Source organism: Hemicordylus capensis, chromosome 4, assembly GCF_027244095.1.
Source record: "Hemicordylus capensis ecotype Gifberg chromosome 4, rHemCap1.1.pri, whole genome shotgun sequence".
Lineage (NCBI taxonomy): Eukaryota > Metazoa > Chordata > Lepidosauria > Squamata > Cordylidae > Hemicordylus > Hemicordylus capensis.
In genome coordinates, this window is record NC_069660.1 from 43,878,263 (window position 1) to 43,898,511 (window position 20,249).

Sequence of the window (20,249 nt, forward strand, 5' to 3'; positions counted from 1 at the left end):
TTGTCTACACCAGGGGTTCTCAAACTCAAGTCCCCGTGTTGTTGAGTACAATACCTGTCATCCCCAATTTTGACCATTGTGGTGGGGGATGATGAGAGCTGTAGTTCAACAACATCTAGGGACCTAAGTTTGAGAACCCCAAGTCCACACTGTCTAGAAGCAGCTCAGAGATTCCCAACCTGTGGTCCTCCAGATGATGCTACAACTCACATCATCCCCAGTCCCCAGCCATTATAAATTGTAGCTAGGGATAATGGGAGTTGTAGTTCAGCAATACCTGGAGGACCACAGGTTGGCAACCTCTGCTCTACAGGGTTTCAGAAAGGCACCAGGGATTGAACTGGGGAGCTTCTGCATGCAAAGCAGATGTTCTTCTACTGAGCTACAGTCCTTCCTCAGATATTTCATGATGAAATTTTATGAATTGCTATAGCAACGTCTTGCCTATTACTGACCTAGTTTGTGACAAAAAAAGTATCCCACAGTATCCAAATGTATTGCAGGCAGATGCTTTTCAAAACTGTCTGAAGGCAAATCTTTGCTTTGGTTTAGGAAAAACACCTTGCAGGTTTTACCACCTGATGCTTTCTCCTCAGTGAGGCCTCATGAGAGCGTGATGAGCAGATCTCTGTAATGAGCAGATCAGTCACTGATCACCAGTTGCCTTGCCAATGCATGCTTATTACCCAATTTCTTTGTTCTGGTCCTGCCTCTGATGAAAATGGACATCAGAACATCAGAACAGCCCTGCTGGATCAGGCCCAAGGCCCATCTAGTCCAGCATCCTGCTTCACACAGTGGCCCACCAGATGCCACTGGAAGCCTACAGGCAGGCGTTGAGGGCATGCCCTCCCTTCCTGCTGTTGCTCCCCTGCAAATGGTCCTCAGAGGCATCCCGCCTTTGAGGCTGGAGGTGGCCTATAGCCCTCTGGCTAGTAGCCGTTGATAGACCTCTCCTCCATGAATTTATCTAAACCCCTCTTAAAGCCATCCAGGTTCTTGGCTGTCACCATATCTTGTGGCAGAGAATTCCACAAGTTGATTATGCATTGTGTGAAAAAGTACTTCTGTTTATTAGTCCTAAATTCTCTGGCAATCAATTTCATGGGATGACCCCTGGTTCTGGTGTTACGTGAGAGGGAGAAGAATGCTGCCAGTCAGTGTAGGCAATAGTGAGCTAGACTGACCAGTAATATGACTCAGTAAAGGGAGCATCATATGTTCCTATGTTTTTATTACCTCTTCATGCAATCACGAATCCTGCAAAGGCCGGTATCCCAATAGTGCTAAGAGGCCCTCTGTGAATAGGATTGCTTCAAATGTGGAAACAAATGTGTGTGTACTGGGAATAAAGCCTACTTCTGCAGTGTGTTTGCCCAAATCTCCCCTTGACTGTCCACAATTAAAACATTAGTAAAAGGCTAGGATTGCACACAGATCTGCTGTGGGTCAAGCTAAGAATTTCAGATAGAGATGGGATGGGAGAGGAAATTATTTGAGTGCACAAGGCAGGAAAAGATGGACTTTGTTTGCAGGCAGCTGTTTCAAGTTTTCTTCCAAGCCTTCTCAAAGAGTTGAAAGGGATAGCAAATAGGTAGAGAATTGCTCCCTTTGGTCACATGTTCCAGTTTCAGTGTCCTTTCTCTGGTATGCTTGCTCTGAAAGATTGTTGTCCTTCAACAATCTGGGAGGAATCTGGCCATCCCCTTCAGTTTCCAGCCCATCAGTGATTAGTAGACAGCAGGGCATTCAGATTTTTCAGTTCCTGGTTGAAGCATTTGTTTTAAGTTTACAGGCCTACATACTGTGCTGCGCCCTCACCAGTCCAAGAGTGGGGTGCCTGCACTGGTTCCATCTGATTCTATGATGCATCCATGCTGTTTCTGAGCTCAGAGAGGCTCTGTGGTGACTAAGAATTGTGTCAGCGCTGAAGCAACGCCTTTCCATTAGGAATGATGGGAGAGGCGTCGCTTCAGCACTGACGCAGTTCTTAGTTGCCACAGAGCCTCTCCAAACTTGGAAACTGCATAGATAAGGCTTATAACTGGATGGAACCAGCACAGGTACCCCACTATTGGACTGGCAGGGTGCTGTGCAGTATATAAGCCACAGTTGTTGTTGTTGTTGTTGTTGTCGTCATGTTTTGCTGATTCTGCTTCAATGTATAGATTAAAACTTCTTAATTTAAAAGGGTGCCTCTAACTTGGGCTCCAACTGTCCTTATTTACCAGGGACAGTCCTTATATTCTGGAATCTGTCCCTGGTAAACCATTTAAGATTTCTTTACTTCATGAGCTGAGCTTGTGTGGGGGGAGGCACTCCAACCTTGCTACGCCCCTGCATTCAGGCATTAGTCCTTTGTGGAGCAGCAAGGTGTGGAAAGACCAAACAGAAGCACACCAACTAGCCTCACCCCATTTGCCAACTTACTCCCTGGCAACACCCCTGGATGACCCCAAATTCAGCATTGGAGTGCAGAGGGCAAGTGCTGAAGTGAGGAGCATTTTCCCATGATGAAGACTCACTCCTGGCTGGCCATCTCATTGTGCAGGACAATTTAACTTTGTTCCCCTGTTTGAGAGCTTGTTCCGATTTATATGTGAAATATTAATATTTCATGCAGTTCTTCCTTGCCGTTTTTCAGCTTAGTATTTCCCTGTGTGTTTTTTCCATATTTTGTGCCTGTGTGTTTTGATTTGACCTACTTTGCATGTTAGCATTCTCTCTCCTGAACAAATGACATCTTTTGGATAACTTTGGGGGCGGGGGGACATTTCTATTTAGGGACAATCAAATAGATTGTGCAGCTTCTGCAGCTTCTGATGGTTTTTGTTCTCGAAGAATTTTATTTTACTCCCAGGGACATTTGCATTAAAATAGGTTCTCTCTCCCTTTCTCTTTCTGAAGAGTTCATCTGTTTCTGCAGCTTATTCAACACCTGAAGTCAAAAGCCTCTGTCACATTGCAACCACTTATTTTCCCCCAACAGCCCGCTGCAGTAACATGAAAGGATTTGATGGCATGTGGCAGGAGATAAGCATCACAAGCAGATACAGAAACAAATTAAAGAATTGGAAGCCATTGCTTCTCACCTGAGAAAACTCTGCAGATAACTGAATTCAAAAGCATTTGCTATGCTTCAGTTAGCAGAGATGGCCGGGATATGACCCAGCAAAGAGGCGCTTCACCTTTCCCAGAGCTGAGACCCTGCCCGTTGGCAGACTTTCCTCTTTCTCTCCCCAGCTGCCACCCATCCCTGTCTCCTTGGGCCCTCTCACCACTCCGTCCTCGGAGGTAAGGGCAGCTGGGCAGCCCTTCACCAGTGTTCTCTGTAATTTTTTTCATTTGTGTGCAGAATGAGTTTTGTTCTGGGGAGCAGTATCAAGGCAGTATGTGCACATGTGCATTCAGAGTGGGGCCTTCCTGATACAACCTGAATGGAATCTAAAATTAACTGAGCGGACATCCAAAAACGTTTGAGTGTGCGTGCACGTGCACGCCTTAGATGGAACACTGCCCTTCACACAGTTTGCAAAAGGAGGGGAGGGACATAAGAAAAGCAGGAGATGTAGGCAGTAGCTTACTCCTGCTGTAGCTTCCCAGCAACTGTATGCAGAATTGTATGTCTCTGAAGCTAGAGGTTCCATATATCCATCATGACTACTAGCCAGCGAAGACCTCTCATCTATGGATTTCCCTAATCCCCTGTTAAAGCCATTTAAACTAGTGGCCATCATCACATCTTGTGGCAGCAAATTAATCATGCCCTGTGTGAAAAAATACTTTCTCTTGTCTCTCCTGAATCTCCTGCCAATAGGTTTCATTGAGTTCTGCCATCATGAGACAGGAAGAAAAGCTTCTCTGAACCCACACAGAAAGGAAGCTTGGGAGAGGAAAGCTGGTCTTGTGGTAGCAAGCATGACTTGTCCCCATAGCTAAGCAGGGTCTGTCCTGGTTGCATCTGAATGGGAGACTTGATGTGTGAGCACTGGGAGATATTCCCCTCAGGGGGTGAAGCCACTCTGGGAAGAGCAGAAGGTTTCAAGTTCCCTCCCTGGCAGCATCTCCAAGACAGGGCTGAGAGAGATTCCTGCCTTGGAGAAGCCGCTGCCAGTCTAAGACAATACTGAGCTAGATAGACCAATGGTCTGACTCAGTATATGGCAGTTTCCTATGTTCCTATGAAGCTACTAGGGTTCTGCAGCCAGAAAGGGTGTAGTGGGCTTCCCAGGCACCTTTCTCTCCCACCACAAGAGTAGGGCACTCTCCGAGAAGGTGAGTTACCCAAGCCCTCTTCAGACATTCCCCCTCACAGCTCACAGTGACTCTGGAAGTCCCAGGGGGTTGGACTTCCAGAGAGGAAGCCCTACCCCCTGCCCCTGCTGTCACTCATCTGAAGAGGGCTCCAATGTCATCCTGTGAGCCTGGAAAAAACTCAGTTAAGTTTCAGCCTTCTGACAAAAAGTGTTATTTCTTGAAAGAAATCCATTTTTCTCAGATGCAGCAGCTAGTATCAGGTGTTGCAACTAATTGTCAGAAATAATGAGATGCTGCCTAGGAAGAGCCAAGTTATAGAAGAATGGCTCCAATTAACTGATAAAGGCCAAGTTAATGACAGTAAAGCTGGCTAGTCCCAATTGCTTCCAGGAACTCCTTATTTAAAAGCCTATCCAGAAGGGCAATGAGCCCTTTCCCCCCAAGTATGACTGGTAGATTGGTTTTGCTGCGGGAGGAGAAGTGGCTCAAAAGGTAATACTCATTCCCATTGAAAAAGGTATCAATATCAGAGGTAGCTTGGAACAGTCCGCGTCAAAATGGGCCATTTCAACTGTTCCAAGCTCGGAAAAGAACAACCTTGGAATGAAGGGCCTGTTCAGAGCTCGGAATGGAACAGCCCCAGTATCCCTCCCAGTCAGAGCAGCGGAGGCCCACCCGCCATCCCAGATGGTGGCGATGCAGCTCCAGCATTGACCTGACCTCCATGCATGTTTCTTTGTAAACAATCTTAATACATTTGCTTCATTAGACTAGCAGTAGTTGCGTGTGGTTAACTACTTGGGTTAGGGCGGTATTAAAATGTGCTAAATAAATAAACAAATAAATAATACTGCTTTCCTTTGGCCCCTTTATTGAGAACGGGTAGATCAGTGTCTGATATTTTAAAAGGCAGATATTGTTTTAAAACATTGTTTGTTTTATTTATTGAATGTATATCCTGCTCTCCCTTCAAGGAGTTCAGAGCAGTGTACATATTATGTCTATCTTCACAACATTCCTGTGAGGTAGGTTAGAGTAAGAGAGCAGTGACTGACCCAGCGTCATCCAGTGAGTTTCATGGTTGAACGGGGATTTGAACTCGGATCTCCCCGGTCCTAGTCCAGTAGGGCAGAAAAGGAAGCAGCTTTTCCACAAAGCAGTATCCCCCCAGCCCGAAACAGATTAAGTTGTTTTCATTACATTTCAATTCCCTTTTGCAATCTTTGGTGCATTCCTGAGAAGCACAAAGAGAAAAAATCCTTTCCCTATCCCCCCCCCTTTTTTTAAAATTTGGGAGGATGAAAAGCATAAAATTAATTTTCTTAAATCCACCATCCCTGCAGCTTGCAAATGTAGTGAGGTCTGTGAGCAGCAGCTTCTATCACACACTGGTTATTTTTGATAAAATAGCTTTTATTATTATTATTAATAATAATAATAATAATGCTTTACTGGGTGCCAAGTTTCCCCTCGAATAATGTGTGATGAAGTCTATTCTTAAATTAACCCTGAGGTCCATGGATCTCTCTATCTATAGTGTCATCTTTCTCCTGCCTTCTAAATGTTGACCCTTAGAAGCTGGTATCTAGCATTATCACGTATTCAATTTGCAGCTCTTTAAGCATCTGCTGCCTTATAGGCCCACCCCCTGCGCTGCCCATCACTGCTAACACCAATTTTTGAAAGGGTATTGGAATTATGAGCTATAATACATTCTTCAAACGTGCAGTAATCATTTGTCAACAGCATGTAAGAAGAAAAGAGGGAGCAGGGAATTAAAGGAAGGCAGTCATTGGAATGGGGCTTAGAATTAATTATGAAACTGGTATAACAGAAAGCCTCTTAACGAGAAACATCACCTCCTATGGCATCAACAAATAGCAATGACAAATTATGTCTGCCAGTGTTCATGCTTTCAGTTCCTGGAATACTTCTATTGTGTAGATGTTCCCAGTCAGAAATAAGGTGGCCGTCTATCCTAGAAGCAGGCAGAAGGTAGGAGAGGATTGTCCCCTAAGTGCCCCTCCAGATTGCCAGTGGTTTGACAACATGTTCACTGCACTGTCAGCAGGGTGCCGTCCATATTTCCAATGCCTTGTTTTGAATTTTAACGATGCGTTATGGCCCTATAACGTGGTAATAGCGTTGCAGGAAAGTAGCTGTATTTTCCCGTGGTAGGGAGGCTTGCAACGGAGTTGATGCGTTGTAGCATGTTGCAGTATGGACAGTTCTTCCCCTCCCATCTGTGCTTGCTTCTTCCTCCCCCTCGCCATGGGGAGAGAAACAGGCAGGGAGAAATCTCAGCTTTCCCCTCTTTTCCTTCCCACAGATCCCAAACACCACACCTCCCTCCTCCTCCGCTTGCTTCCAACATAACTTGAGCTTGTCAACACAGAAGGGGAGGGGAGGGGGAGGGGAGGGAGGAGATTGGAGGGGGTATTATTATTATTATTATTATTATTATTATTATTTTATTTTATTTTATTTTCCCCCACTGGGGTTCTTTTGCGCAATCCCCTTTTCATATGCTGCTTTGGCCAGAGACTCATACTAGTGCAGCTGAGCAGATTTCTGAATCCAACCCTTTCTCATGTACTTTTACTGTAAAGGAAGCCCATTGAACTAAATCATTTACTTCTGTGCAATCGCACTTGCTTACTACAATGCAAAGGGCATTTCCTTCTGTGCTATCTCACAGCCCTCACTGGAGGAGTGCTCGCCTTCCCCCTCCTATTTATTTATTTCTCTGGAGGTGCACCAGTTCCTGCCTTTCCCTCTTGCTGGCTTGCCACAGGATTCCCTCCCCCCGCCCCCCCCAATAAGCAGTTCCCTTGTTTTGTCACTCCAAAGGATCTCCTCACACGCGCCATTCCCCCTCTTTAAAAAAAGCCCCGTTTATTGTTTGCGCAAAACTGGAATGATGCAAGACAAAGTTAGATTTTTGTTTTGGAATGGTGCTTCCCTTGCTGGTGGATTTGCACAAGGCATCCAAGAAGTTACAAAATTATTTTTCACGTCAACCCCACAAATGGAGCAGGCCCAAATAGAGGGCCAAATGGAGCCCAAATGGAGCAGGAAAGGGGCAGATAAACGCGTTTCAAGGAGAATATGGATAGCCCTGCCTTGAAAACACATTACAATGGACGGAAAATATGAATGGGCACTAGCCTACAACGAAGCGTTGAACAACGCTTTACTCTCAGTTTTATATGGTTGCACTATTCAATCACACTATGCAACGCTTTACCCGTTACAAATCTTGTAGTCTGGAAAACGGCCTGGTAGATCTCTGAGCAATTTGCAACAGAGGGTTTTTGTCTCCCTGTTGTTTAACAATAGCAACAACAAAAGAATTGGCAGTTGGGGATACAATTCAGGGTCTAGGCTCTTCATTCCATAGGGAGAGGTGGAGCTACCAGTTTTTAAGGGTGTCCATTGAATATGTGCCCATCCATCCCTAAGTCTGCTCCCACCTCTCCCAACCCTGGCTAGCCTGTCCTTCTCCTCCCCTTTCCCTCTCCTCTTCCCAGAAGCACATCTATCTAAGCATCTTACAGGCAGAGGGGGTGGAGAGAGAAAGAGCCTTCTTGCCCTGTTTGCCTCCTCCTCTTTCCCTTCCTCCTCCTCTGCCCATGCAACCCTTGGAAGTGCTTCCAGGCACCATGCAGGCAGTGGGGAGGGAAAGAGGAGGTGGTGGAGAGGGTGAGGAGAGGCAATAGGTGGTAGAAGCAGGTGGGCAGTGGAAGTGGCAGAAGGTGAGTGGGCTCTGCTCACTTTGTGCAGGCCACAGCTGACACCCCATGTTGGGTTGGGGGGCACAGTCCTCCCCTGCACTAGCTTGTCAACTTCCCGCCTCCTCAATAACTGGAGGGGACAGAATGGGTGCAAATTGATTCAGGAGTGACTGAAGGGTAAAGATGACAATTCACAGGAGCGGAGCCGAATAGCAGCGGGTTTTTAAAAAAGAAATTAGAGGTATGTATTAGACAGTGGTTGACGTTCCATGCAGTGGAACACTAGTCTTAGGGACATGTTGGGGCTGCTGCACAACATGAAAGGCAGGGCTGGTGGTATTGAGGAGGCGGGAAGTTGTGCAGTGACCTAAAATAGCATGTGGGCACTTGCTGTGCGCTACTTCCATATTACCAACAGAAGTAGCACTATTATATATTTCGAACAATTGGTTAGTTGGTTTATTTTTGCAAAATAAGGTCATACTTCCCGATGACCTACAGATACCAAATTTTGCATACACTATCTTGCTACTAAAATTAGCCGAATGCATTACTTTTTGCACCAGAAGATGCTCACTGAAAGGTTTACATAAGGGTTTTTTTGGAATTTTTAAGAAGAAATTCTGATTATAATAATCAGATTTTCACTGTTCTTGTTCTCAACAGCTTAATTCCAAAAACACATCATGCCCAAGAGAAGCAGCTCTTTCTTAGATGCAAATTTACCATATATGGTAATTACCAGATATGGTCATAAAATGAATGAATTTGAAATCTAACAACTGTTTTCTTTTACTTCCCTTTTGCAAGCACATTAATAACAATTATATTAACAATTAATAACAAGTAAGCAGATACAGAAACAAAGGTTTTCTTTGGTAGAATATAGGAGGGGTTTACCATTGCCTCCTCCCACGCAGTATGAGATTATGCTTTTCAGCATCTTCCTATATCGCTGCTGCTCGATATAGGTGTATCCCATAGTCTGCGAAACATACCAGCAGGGATTCAAACCAGCAACTTTCTGCTTATTAGTCAAGCATTTCCCCGCTGTGCCACTTAAGGTGGTAACAATTACATATACTTAATTTCTATATAATTATATGTGCTTAATTTCTTGAACTTTCCTAATAGTGTAATCTATGCAAAATTACTTTGCCCGGACAACAACAGGCCTCACCTACTAGTTTGAAATAAATCAGGATGTGAATTCTAAGTGTGACATGGGGCATCCCCATCGCTACTGATTGCAGAGGGAACAGCTTCCTACTACCTTGCCTTTTCAAGCCTTTCTGGTGCTTTTTTTAACTGGGTATGATCTAGACATGGGGTGGGAAAGCCTTGAGAATCTACCTTGTTGCTTACTAGAACACCAAGTTCTACTAGCCAAAGCTGGTGGTAGAATTGTGGCAGGGGAGTGCACCCAGATATAGAATGGGGGCTCAGAAAACAGAGACAACTCACAGCAGCCCATAAGCCATACTCTGAGATGGCCTGCATACTAGTACAAAACTACATCTTTTTATACAAAATCGACACTTTTTGGCTGTGGTTGCTGAACGATTGGGAGCCAGAAACCCTTAATGATCGAAGGCAAAAAACTCAGAGATATACCTTCATTCTGCTCACCCTTACCTAGATTGGCTATGCGGAAAAAGGTTTTAAAGAGCCTCAGCATCCAGCAATCTACTCTGTGTGCTAATCTCCTAGGAACTCCAGATGTTGGCTAACTTCTAACATTCAGATCCTTCGGTTCTTTTTGAAAAGCCAGCCACATCTGTGACAGCAATCCTATTGCTGCATGCCATAATGAGAATGACTTATTTATATTTGTTTTTCTCATTCCACCTTTGCTTTGTTTTTTCAACATTACCTTACAAGAGGGCGGAGAAGAAGAAAAATAGGCTGAGGTACACATGGGTGTCATATAAATTGTGAGCCAGTGGCTTGACTATAGAACTGAGCATGGCAAGAGAGGGAGAGAAAACAAATGATACAGAGGTTGGTTTGTCTGCCAGGAGAGGGAGATGACATGTAGCAGGCAGAGGCTGCCAAAACTCTGAATCCCAAAGACCCAGCAGCGCTGACTATAATCAGATGGTTCATGCCTCAGATTCGCCCTCTCTCACAGCAGCTGAGTTGAGGAAGAGCTACGAGGCATGCTGCTGAAGGGATACCAGGCCACTCGTGTGGAACAGGCTTTGAATGCCACCTGGCTTAATTTGTGTGTTGTGGTTAAGATATGCCCATCTATACGGTGGTGTGTCACTCTCGTTCAGGATTCAAGACATTGCTTCTTTCCCCAGTAGCTTGCCAAGCGAGAGAGACAGATGCAGAGAGTTGTCCACTGACCCCAAAGCAAAAGAGGCACACAGTAGGTAGCGCTGCAAGATACAGATAAGTCAGGAAGTGCTTTTCTACCCGCTTGGTCACCTTTTATGGAAGCAAAAATATATAAGCCTTCAGGTTACACAAAACTCTCCACCAATGGAAAAGGTAACTACTCCTTTGCGGAGGCTCTCTTCTGTCCCCCACAACACCATTACAGGTTCTGTTGGTGGGAAAGCATGTAAGGGCTCTCTCTGTGACCAAATCTAAGCACTGGAACTTGCTGCTCATTAATTTGGCCCCCTCCCTGCTAACATTTCATCCATGCTTGGAAACCTTCCTGTTCTGACAGGGCTTTGCGGGTTGTATGATTTGTTATTGTGCCCCTGTTTCTTCTGATATTCTGCTGGCTGCTGTTTTTATATTTTTGCTGCTGTTCATAAATGTGCGTTTTGTATTCTTGTATACACAGAACCAACTATATAACCATCCAAGAGCTGATATACAATTTTTCAGTTAGTGAGGGTAGGTTGAGAAAATATTGGAATTTTCACTCCATGGGTACATATTGAAATGGTTCACCCCTTCAGCACCACCCCACAGTCCTGATCTACTGCAATCCAGACAAGCTAAGGAAAGAGGGCTGAGCCGTGGTATGGTGAAGTCACATTGCACCACAGGAACCGAATATTTGCCATGCCCCATGTTCAAGAGTCTATGAGGTCATCAAGAAAAAGAGAGGAAAGGCCAGCTGCAACACCACATACGGCTCCTTGGGACAAACCGATCCAACAGCAGCAGTCAGAGGTAGATTAAGCTCTTATCTCTGAGTAAGTGTTCAGGCTATCTGAATTCAGGCTCAGTGGCACACCTAGGTCATTTTGGAGCCTGGACCTGAAGGGCTTCAGAGGGGCCCCCCCCCCAAGCCTGCCGCATCTTGTCATGCCCCCCTCCCACCAGCTGCCTGGGTGGGGCTGGTACACAGAGTCTCTTCCCAGCAGGCAGTCTGGCTTTGGACTTTGGCAACTGTACCTGCTACAACTCCCGCATTCTGCTCATTATGGGGCAGGGAGGGGCAGGGCGGGGGCATGCCTTCCATGTGCACAGCAACCACATCACCACCACCTGCTCAATCCTACGGGCTGGCAGATAAGGCAAGGCAGCACCCTGAGTACCCTCCAATGCCTCCCCCGACCAACCCCTTCTGTCAAAGGACAAGCGGTGGACCCCTCGGCAATGGATTGCCTGCAAGGGAGAGTGGTGTGATGCCCACGTGGCACACCTGAATTCTGCTGAAGCCCCTGCTCTTCTCCTCACACAGCCACAAGCCGATTCCAAAGGGCGATGCAATTCGGTTCTTAACACGGATTAGGGGCACAGCTCAGGCTGTGCAGCGAACCACCCTTTTATACCTGTGGCCACATTCTGAAGAGGCAAAGCAGAGAATGCCAACTGGTGGGGTTGCTCCCTGCGAAGCCTGCTGCGGCCGCGTGGCCAGCTGGTCTGCTCAGCCGCTTCCATGCTCCAGCCCTGCAACACAGCATGCAACAAAGGGGGTTGGGCCTGTGCAGCCCAGAGAGAGATGGGGGTTGTGGGGGTCACAGAAGCATGTCTGAAGAGCTCCTGGGCTCCCCTTCTGGGCAGCCCGAGCACTGCAAGGACGTTTGACGGCGACAGGAGGGAAGGGGTCAGGCTGTTGGGCTAGCGGGAGCCAGATAGGGATGTGCACAAATATCTTTGGCACTGGTGGGGGTAGTACTTTAAGGGCAGGGGAGGGTGTTCTCACCCCTCCCGCCACATTTTCCCCACTGGCGCTCAGTTATTTTTAAGCCCCAAGGGGTGGCAGCATTCCTCCCTGCCGCCCTGTTTCCCTCATCGGGCGGAAGTGGCCGGAAGTAGTGAGCACGCATGTGCCCGTCATGCCCCCCACAACCCCCATCTCTAGAAAACCTAGGAGGACGGAGTCCTCCACAGAAACATTATGGGTGACAATACAAAGACTGAAAGGAAATGTGTTGCTAGGGACGTGCTATCGCCCTCTGGATCAAAACTTTGAGAGTGACATGGAGTCGGAGAAGCAAATCAGAGAGGTGTCAAAGAGAGAAAGAGCTGTAATAATGGGGGACTTCAGTTACCCTCACATAGACTGGGAAAATTCACATGTGGGTATTGACAGAGAGTCCAAATTTCTAGACATGCTGAATGTCTGTGCCAGTTGGTCACAGAACCAGCCAGAGAGAAGGCGACCTTGGACTTAATCCTGAGTGGTGCTCAGGACCTGGTGCGAGGTGTCGGAGTTGGAGAACCACTGGGGAATAGTGACCATAGTGTGATCCAATTCAGCTTATATGAGAGTGGAGCACTGCCAAGGAAGTCCAGCACAGATGCATTGAACTTCAGAAGAGGAAACTTCTCAAAAATGAGGGGACTGGTAAAAAGGAACCTGAAAGGGAAGGTCAGGAGGCTCCAAACACTCCAGAAAGCATGGAAAGAACTGGGCCAATTTGAAGTGGCGAGAGAAGATGTTCTAAACTGTCTTGAAAAATTAAAAACTAATAAATTGCCATGACCAGATGGTATCCACCCAAGAGTTCTGAAGGAACTCAAATGTGAAACTGCTGATCTCCTAGCAAAAATAAGTAACTTATCCCTACAATCAGGCTCTGTACTAGAGAACTGGAAAGTAGCTAACGTACCTCCAATTTTCAAAAAGGGATCCAGGGGGGATCCGGGAAATTATAGACCTGTAAGCTTAACTTCTGTGCTGGGTAAATTGATGGAAATCATACTTAAGGACAAAACTGTTAAACATATAGAAGAACAGGTTTTGCTAAAGGAGAACCAGCATGACTTCTACAAGGGCAAGACTTGCCTCACTAAGCTTTTGGAGTTCTTTGGGAGTGTCAGCAGGCAAGTGGATAAATGTGATCTGGTTGACACAGTATACTTGGACTTAGAAAAAGCTTTTGACAAAGTTCCCCACCAAAGGGTCTTGAGTAAGTGTGACCCGGGTGACCTGGACATGCAGAGGCCCATTGGGCACGCATGGTGGCCTCCAAAATGGCCGCCTCCATGGAGGAGAGGCCCGGAACGAGCCGAAAATAACATGAACCTGGCGTATTTAGAGCAAGCTGAAGGCTGGCGAGGGAAGGGGGAACCTCCGGATGACACACACACCCCAGGCCGCAGACAAGCCCCCATAATGGTGGCAGTGAGTTTTTGCACCTTAAAAAAGGCTTTACAAAATAACTTTTTAAAAAACAACACCCAAACCAAACCAGGGGATGTTCTGGCGGTGCACAAAACCAAACATGCCTGGTCCGAGTCTGGTTTGGACTCGAACAGAACCAGGCAAACCAGTTTTGTACACACCCCTAGACTCCACCCAATAGCACGCCCAGAAGCCAGTTGCCTTATGAGGCAAGGCTACAGCATCTGGGGCTTTTTAGTTTGGAAAAGAGGTGATTATGGGAAGACATGATAGAGGTGTATAAAATTATGCACAGAGTAGACAGAGATAAATTTTTCTCCCTCTCGCACCACATTAGAACCAGGGGTCATCCCATGAAACTGAAGGCTGGCAATTTTAGGACCAACAAAAGGAAGTACTTTTTCACACAGTGCGTAATTAATCTATGGAATACTCTGCCGTGGGATGTGGTAATGGCCACTAGCTTGGATGACTTTAAAAGGGGCTTAAACTAATTCAAGGAGGAGGGGCTCTATCAATAGCTACTAGTCTATGGCTATAGGAGGTGGCCATAGGCCACCGCCAGCCTCAGAGGCAAGTTGACTCTAAGTACCAGTTGCAGGGGAGCAACAGAAAGAGAGAGGGCATGCACTCAACTCTTGCCTGTGGGCTTCTCAGGGACATCTGGTGGGTCTTTGTGTGAAACAGGATGCTGGACTGGATGGGCCTGATCCAGAAGGGCTGTTCTTGTGACTAAAATGGTGTGGGTGGGGCCAGCTCTTCAGGGAGCTCAGACTCTAAGAGTGCTATGTTTTTTGGTGGGGGCTCCAATTCTGTTTTTCCCCAGGCTCTGGCCCAGTGTCAGGATTGGGTCTAGTGCTGGTTCAGCCTCCTCAAGTTCAGATCCAGTCACCACGTGGAGCTGGGGTACTGACATAGAGATGATGACATCGAGGACAGGAGGAAATAACTCTGACTGGGGGGCGGGAGCGGGGAATTCAGCTAGTCTGCATTTTACTGCCTAAAGTGTTAATGCGAATTGCTTGTAAGTCCTTCTATGCAGCCCTTCTGAGACACTCTGCTACCACAGACATAGTCTAAAGGTGAGATTTTACGATTAACCATTATGCTCATTAAGCTGTAGAGCAAGGCCAAAGTTTTAGAATGAAAGGCGCTGAGCTCCTGCTAATAGTTCAGCCCACTTAAGGGCTGAGTGGTTAGAATGAAAAATCTAGCCCTTGTGCTTACTAATAATATTGCTCCTGATAGATAGCAGGTATTTTTGCGCAGGTGCAAGTCTGTGGACGAGTGGCATATAAAGTCTGCATTGATGCATAACCACTGCATACAATTGGTTTTGAAGTGTGAAATCCATATGTCAGGCAGGCATAACTGGTCAGATTATGCTGAAACAGTCTGGATGAATGGGAGCTCTTGGAGCTGGCTCAGCCCTTGCCACATCAGGCCACCCTTGCTGTACTTGGAAGGAGAGCACCCCTCTCTCTTTCAGCTCCATCAGAGCAGTGGGTGCAGGACAGGAGGTTCAGACAGAAAATGAGATGGTAGCTCTGGACTATACCACTTCAGACTGCAAGCGGGTGAGTGATATTTTTGAATGCCCCTCCATAACGAAAACTTCCCACATGTAAAGCAGCACATCAGAAAGGTTTAATATATGTAGCCCTCTCCCTGTTGTGCTAATTTAGTACATGCAGAGAGGTGATTTAAAAAAACAACAACTTACACGGGAGAGTATTAAAAATAGTACCATAACCTATCAGCAGGCTGAAATGGTACAAACCAGAATTCTACAACTTCATTCTACATAATATGTATATGGGTTCTTCATTAATCCTATGCTGCTGTTTTTCTGGATTATGGCAGGTTCTAGATATGGATATCCGGAATTATAAATACATGTAGACATCTAAGTTTAGATCAATCGATCAATGCAGTAGTATATTAAGAAATAACCAGATGAAGAACAAAAGACTTCTTGATCACAAAATGTGCAATTCTCTGCATTTCAGAAGTTTTTTTTTTTTTAAAAAAACCATTACAACTGTGGCATGCGTGACGTAGGTCTGCCTACACACATGATTTTCAAATGCTCCCCAAATTAGCTGGGAACACTTAATGCAGCATTCAGCTGAAGCTGAAGCTTGCTTCTAGGTTGTTATATTAATGATGAGTCAAAGGGTTCAGAATCTAATCACTGGGATAAAAATAGAAAATTTCTACTTATAACAATTCATTATACAACAGGTCTTCCTCCAGCTTCTCTCTGCCGCTCATTATCTCCCTGTGCAGTTCCCCTCAGCATCTGGGGTATTTTCTCTTGATTGCACAAGAAAACATAACACTCGGGAAAGAAAACCCCTCAAGCAAAGTCTTTGGGGGTTTCCTCTAGCCCTATTTCATGCCAGGGTTTGCTGCTGGATGACCTCATCCAATTTCTACTTCTGCATGACTTCAGGTTTGGTGCTGTGTGCATATAGCTGGGATGTGCTCAGGAACTGAAAGTATGTAGGAGGCAGAGGGCTGGAGCATACATTATAATTCATGCGTCATTAAGAAACACATTCAAGTCTGATAATGCCTCTTCTTCAACAAAAAGCAGCCGCAGCGAAGAAGGACCCAGTCTGGACTGGGACTACAGGCAGGGGGTTAAACCTTCCCCTTGCACTGTTTCTCTCAAGGAATCTGCCCCAGAAGGTTGCTACTTGCCCCCAAAGTGTCTATTTGCAACAGATAGCCACAAGGGTTCAATAGCAACTTTGCAGGAGATTTCTGGGAGGATAATGTGCAAGGGCTAACTTCCCCGTGCCTTCATCCTGATCTCATTCGAGAGCTTCTCACATTTGCTGCTTGTTTAAAAAACAGACATGGCCGGACTTCAGCACGTCTCTGTCTTCATCACTATATCTAGCATGGCCCTTAAAACATGACAATTTAGAGAAGAGGTGATTATGAAAAGGAAGTGCAGAGACAGTGACAGGATAATTCCTTTTATTCTCCTCTTTGATTTTGCTGTCAGAATAGGGAGTAATCTTAAAATGTTACTTCAGAAAGGGCTTTTTAGGTAAATGGGACAGGATCTTGGCCCAAGTGGCACCCAGGTTCTAGAACTTTGTTCCTTGGAGATACAAGTTGCCGCATCCAGGACAAGTCCATCAATGACTGCTAGGCTTGATGGTATAGGCTACCTCCAGGTTCAGAGGCAAGAGACCTCCAAATACCAGTTGCAGGGAAGCAATGGCAGGAAGAGGGGACATGCCTTCAGCTCCTGGTTGTGGGCTTCCCAGAGGCATCTGGTGGACCACTGTGGAAATGCTGGACTAGCCTTTCTGGATCCGTCTTGGGCCTGATCCAGCAAGGCCCTTCTTAACTGGAAATTAAGGAAGAATATATCCTGCAACAAGCAGCTCATACAAAATGATGAGGCTGCTGGTTGGCTTGTTCAATATCTGCTTTCCCCATCATTTTGCAATTTTGTCCCTATCTGTCCTTCAGATGGCCAGAAAGGCCCAGGAGAGCTCTTGCAGATGCCACATTGTCAAAGGAGAAACAAAAACAGAAAAATGTCCCTTTGTATCTCTTTCGAGACTAATGCTGTTCCTAAGCATGACATAATGCTCAGTGGTAATGCCTTTAGAAGAAAGGGCAAGTCAGATACAATGGATGTTTTCCAATCACCCTTTGGGGGAAGGCAACAATAGTTGCCACAAATAAAAATGGAAACAGCAGTGCCTGGAGGAGTGTTAAAGCTCTGAGCAATACAGGCTGACAAAAGGCAGGAGGTGGCACCATCAGGCCATTCCCAGTTCCCCACAAATGCTATTGAGAAGGAACAAAAGTGCTTGGGAGGATGCTTGCAGTGCAAGTTGCTGATGTCAGTCTCTCCGAAGTTTGGCCTGGTTGAGCCGTTTACTTTGTTCTTTAGGAATTAAGAACCTCAAGCCAGGATCAGTTGTGTGACAGCACATATCCCTCTAGAACTGATCAGTTTTTAAAGCCCTGTTCATACACACGCCATGCATGGAGTGAATGTACACATGTGGGGGGAGGGGGAGCAGTGCCAGATTTAGGCAGAAGCTAAGTAAGCTATAATTTATGGCAGGAGTAGGCAAGGTGTGGCTAGATGTTGCTGAACTACAACTCCCAGCAACCCCAGCTGTAATAGTGTGGCTGTGGGCAATGGGAGTTACAGTTCAGCAACATCTGGAGAGTCACATGTGACCTACTCCTGGCTTAGGGCCTCACTTTATGAAGGGGCCTCCAAGAAAAAGGAACTAAATTTAATGCTTTACTTATTAACATTGGATTTTTCTAAGGTAAACAGGCTTATTACAAGATAATTGTTTTTGCTGGACTATTAGTTTTTCACTGCACCTTTGCCAAGTATATATCTAGAGAAATTAAACTTTATTGTTTCTATTTTCATTGTCCTTTTTGCAAATTTTTTATTTTTTGTAATCCTATGGGCCTTTGAAGCTCAACCTAGTTGAGGTCCTTGACATGTCATAATCCAGCCTTGGCGACAAGCCCTGCCCCTGATCTATGCACATCCATTTGACTGACTGTGTGCTCTCTACGCACATACAAACAGATTGCATATAAGTTCTGTATGCACATAGGGACCGTACAAAAACAGGCGTCATCCATGCATTCAGTACCTGCACATGGGGGTGTACATATGGCAGATTCTGTCTCAATCCCTAGTACATGTTCAATGAAACCCAGACAGGGTATCTGAGCTACTTATTCAAGGGCCCTGTTCAGGGGCAGTCAATGAGCATGGGCTTCAGGAGTAGAAACTGCCACCACAATGCCACCCGCTGTGTATGTCCATTGAACACGTGGAGGAGAACAACTGCGGAGTACTAGATAGTTAAGTCAATATGAATAAGCTGGAGACTGGCTGCCACAATATTTGCTCCCTAATTTGCATTCACTTTACCTACAATGACCAACATGATGGACCAGATGTTAGGGACCTGCCAGAGCTGCTGTGCAACTTAAAAGGCATCCATGATGGTGGACCAATGGACTGACTGTTAAATGACTTTAAACTACTTCCAGCCCTGCCTTCAGGGCTGCCTTTTAAGTCATGCAGCAGCACTTGCAGTTCCCTACTGTCAACAGAGGGCTGTCTGTCATGTTGGCCAGTGTCCATATGAACAGAGCTTTAGTGGGATTTTTCACTTGTTCTATCATGGGAGACTCAGGGCGCTTTTGGACATAGCATGAAACTATGGGTTGATGAACCTGAGGTTAATTCTTGAACCTGGGAATTGTACCACAGATGATCATCCAACTGCAGTCTGGCAACCTCTGGTTTTTGGGCAGAGGAGCCCCTTCCTCTTTCTGGCCTGCCAGGGCCGAATCCCAGCAATCCATGGGCTGTTCACATCACCAGACCATGGACAAGGTGTCAGTACGTCAGTAGGGCTGCAACCATTGGCCATGATTTTCAAGGGGGCATGCCGAGCACGAAAGGGCATTTAAACCCGTTCATCAAACCACTTGCACCACAGCCCTTGCAAGGGCCCGGCAGCCACACAGTCTTGCATAAGCAAAACTACTGGTATTGGGACACTGTTTTTCTGTTACTCCGGGAAGGGATCATGATGACTTCCTAGGAGGGAATATGTATATGTGGGCAGGCAAAGGATCCTGGGGTTTGGTTCACTGTGACAAAGGATGCTCTTGGACACATAGACCGGGACCAAAGCAGTCCACGAAGCCCCAACACACTCCTGCCCCCATGCTAGCTGGTTGACCAGGAATTAGCCCTCTCAGAAGGACAGTCCACTAGGGAGGACCAGAGGCTCTATGAGCCTAGGTTCTCCATCACATTGTGCTCTCATAAGACAGTCCATCCAACTACAGGGGGCCTCGCTGATGTTGGACCCCCAGTATCTCTGTTTAACAACAGAACTCACACTCTGTGTCTTCCCCTCTCTGCCCGACTCTTACAGACACCCAAGGAGTATGTACACACGGCTGCTCCGTGTGTCCAGGTGCTTCCGGATGGGCAGGGCTGGGTGACACTGGGGGTGTCTCATTCAAAATTTGGAGGCTGGCATTGTGGCATTTGTAGAATGGCTGCCACAGGGAATCCTGGGTGAGGAGAGCAGCTGTTTTCAGTGGACGTGGTAGGAAAACATGCATACGTGCTATGGGGTGGCCAGACTTCCAGAGGGAGTGCTTTTCCTCCTGCTGTCTGCCAGTTGCCGGGAAAGGTGTTGCTGGGGTACCCTTCCCTGGGGCTTGTGTGGATCCAGCTACCAGGCTAGGTAGCAACAGCCCTCCGGCCCACATGTGTGTCTCCATGGCTTTTCATGGTCCACTCTGGAGCATTATCTGTCTTCATCACACAGGAAGAATCTCTCCTGTGATTTGATTGAATAATGCTCCAGATGGATGGTTCTTCTCATGAGTTATGCCAGAGACTTTTACCCAAAGGGAAGGGGCTGGGTCCCCCTTCCCCAACAAAATTGTACCAAAGATGGAGCAGTGCCACTCAAGAATTCCAGGGACCATCTTTTCACCCAAACATTTTATATCGCTTCCCTGGCATGTGTGATCTTAGTTGGGGAACAACTGATCTGCCCAGGTCCTAGTATGACAGGGACTCTATGTGCTTCTGCAAATACTTCCACAGCCCTTGCTTTGTGGAGATCACTCCCATTGTGTTCATCTTGTCATCCCATCCCCTTTTTGTGCGGATCGGGAAA

The 20,249-nt window shown here is 46.3% G+C and overlaps 1 protein-coding gene across 4 annotated transcripts in view; it reads left to right on the forward strand.

Annotated features, from left to right (window-relative positions):
* Positions 1-20,249, forward strand: part of DLGAP4 (DLG associated protein 4) — a 536,166-nt gene that overhangs the window by 345,313 nt on the left and 170,604 nt on the right. The window lies entirely within an intron of this gene.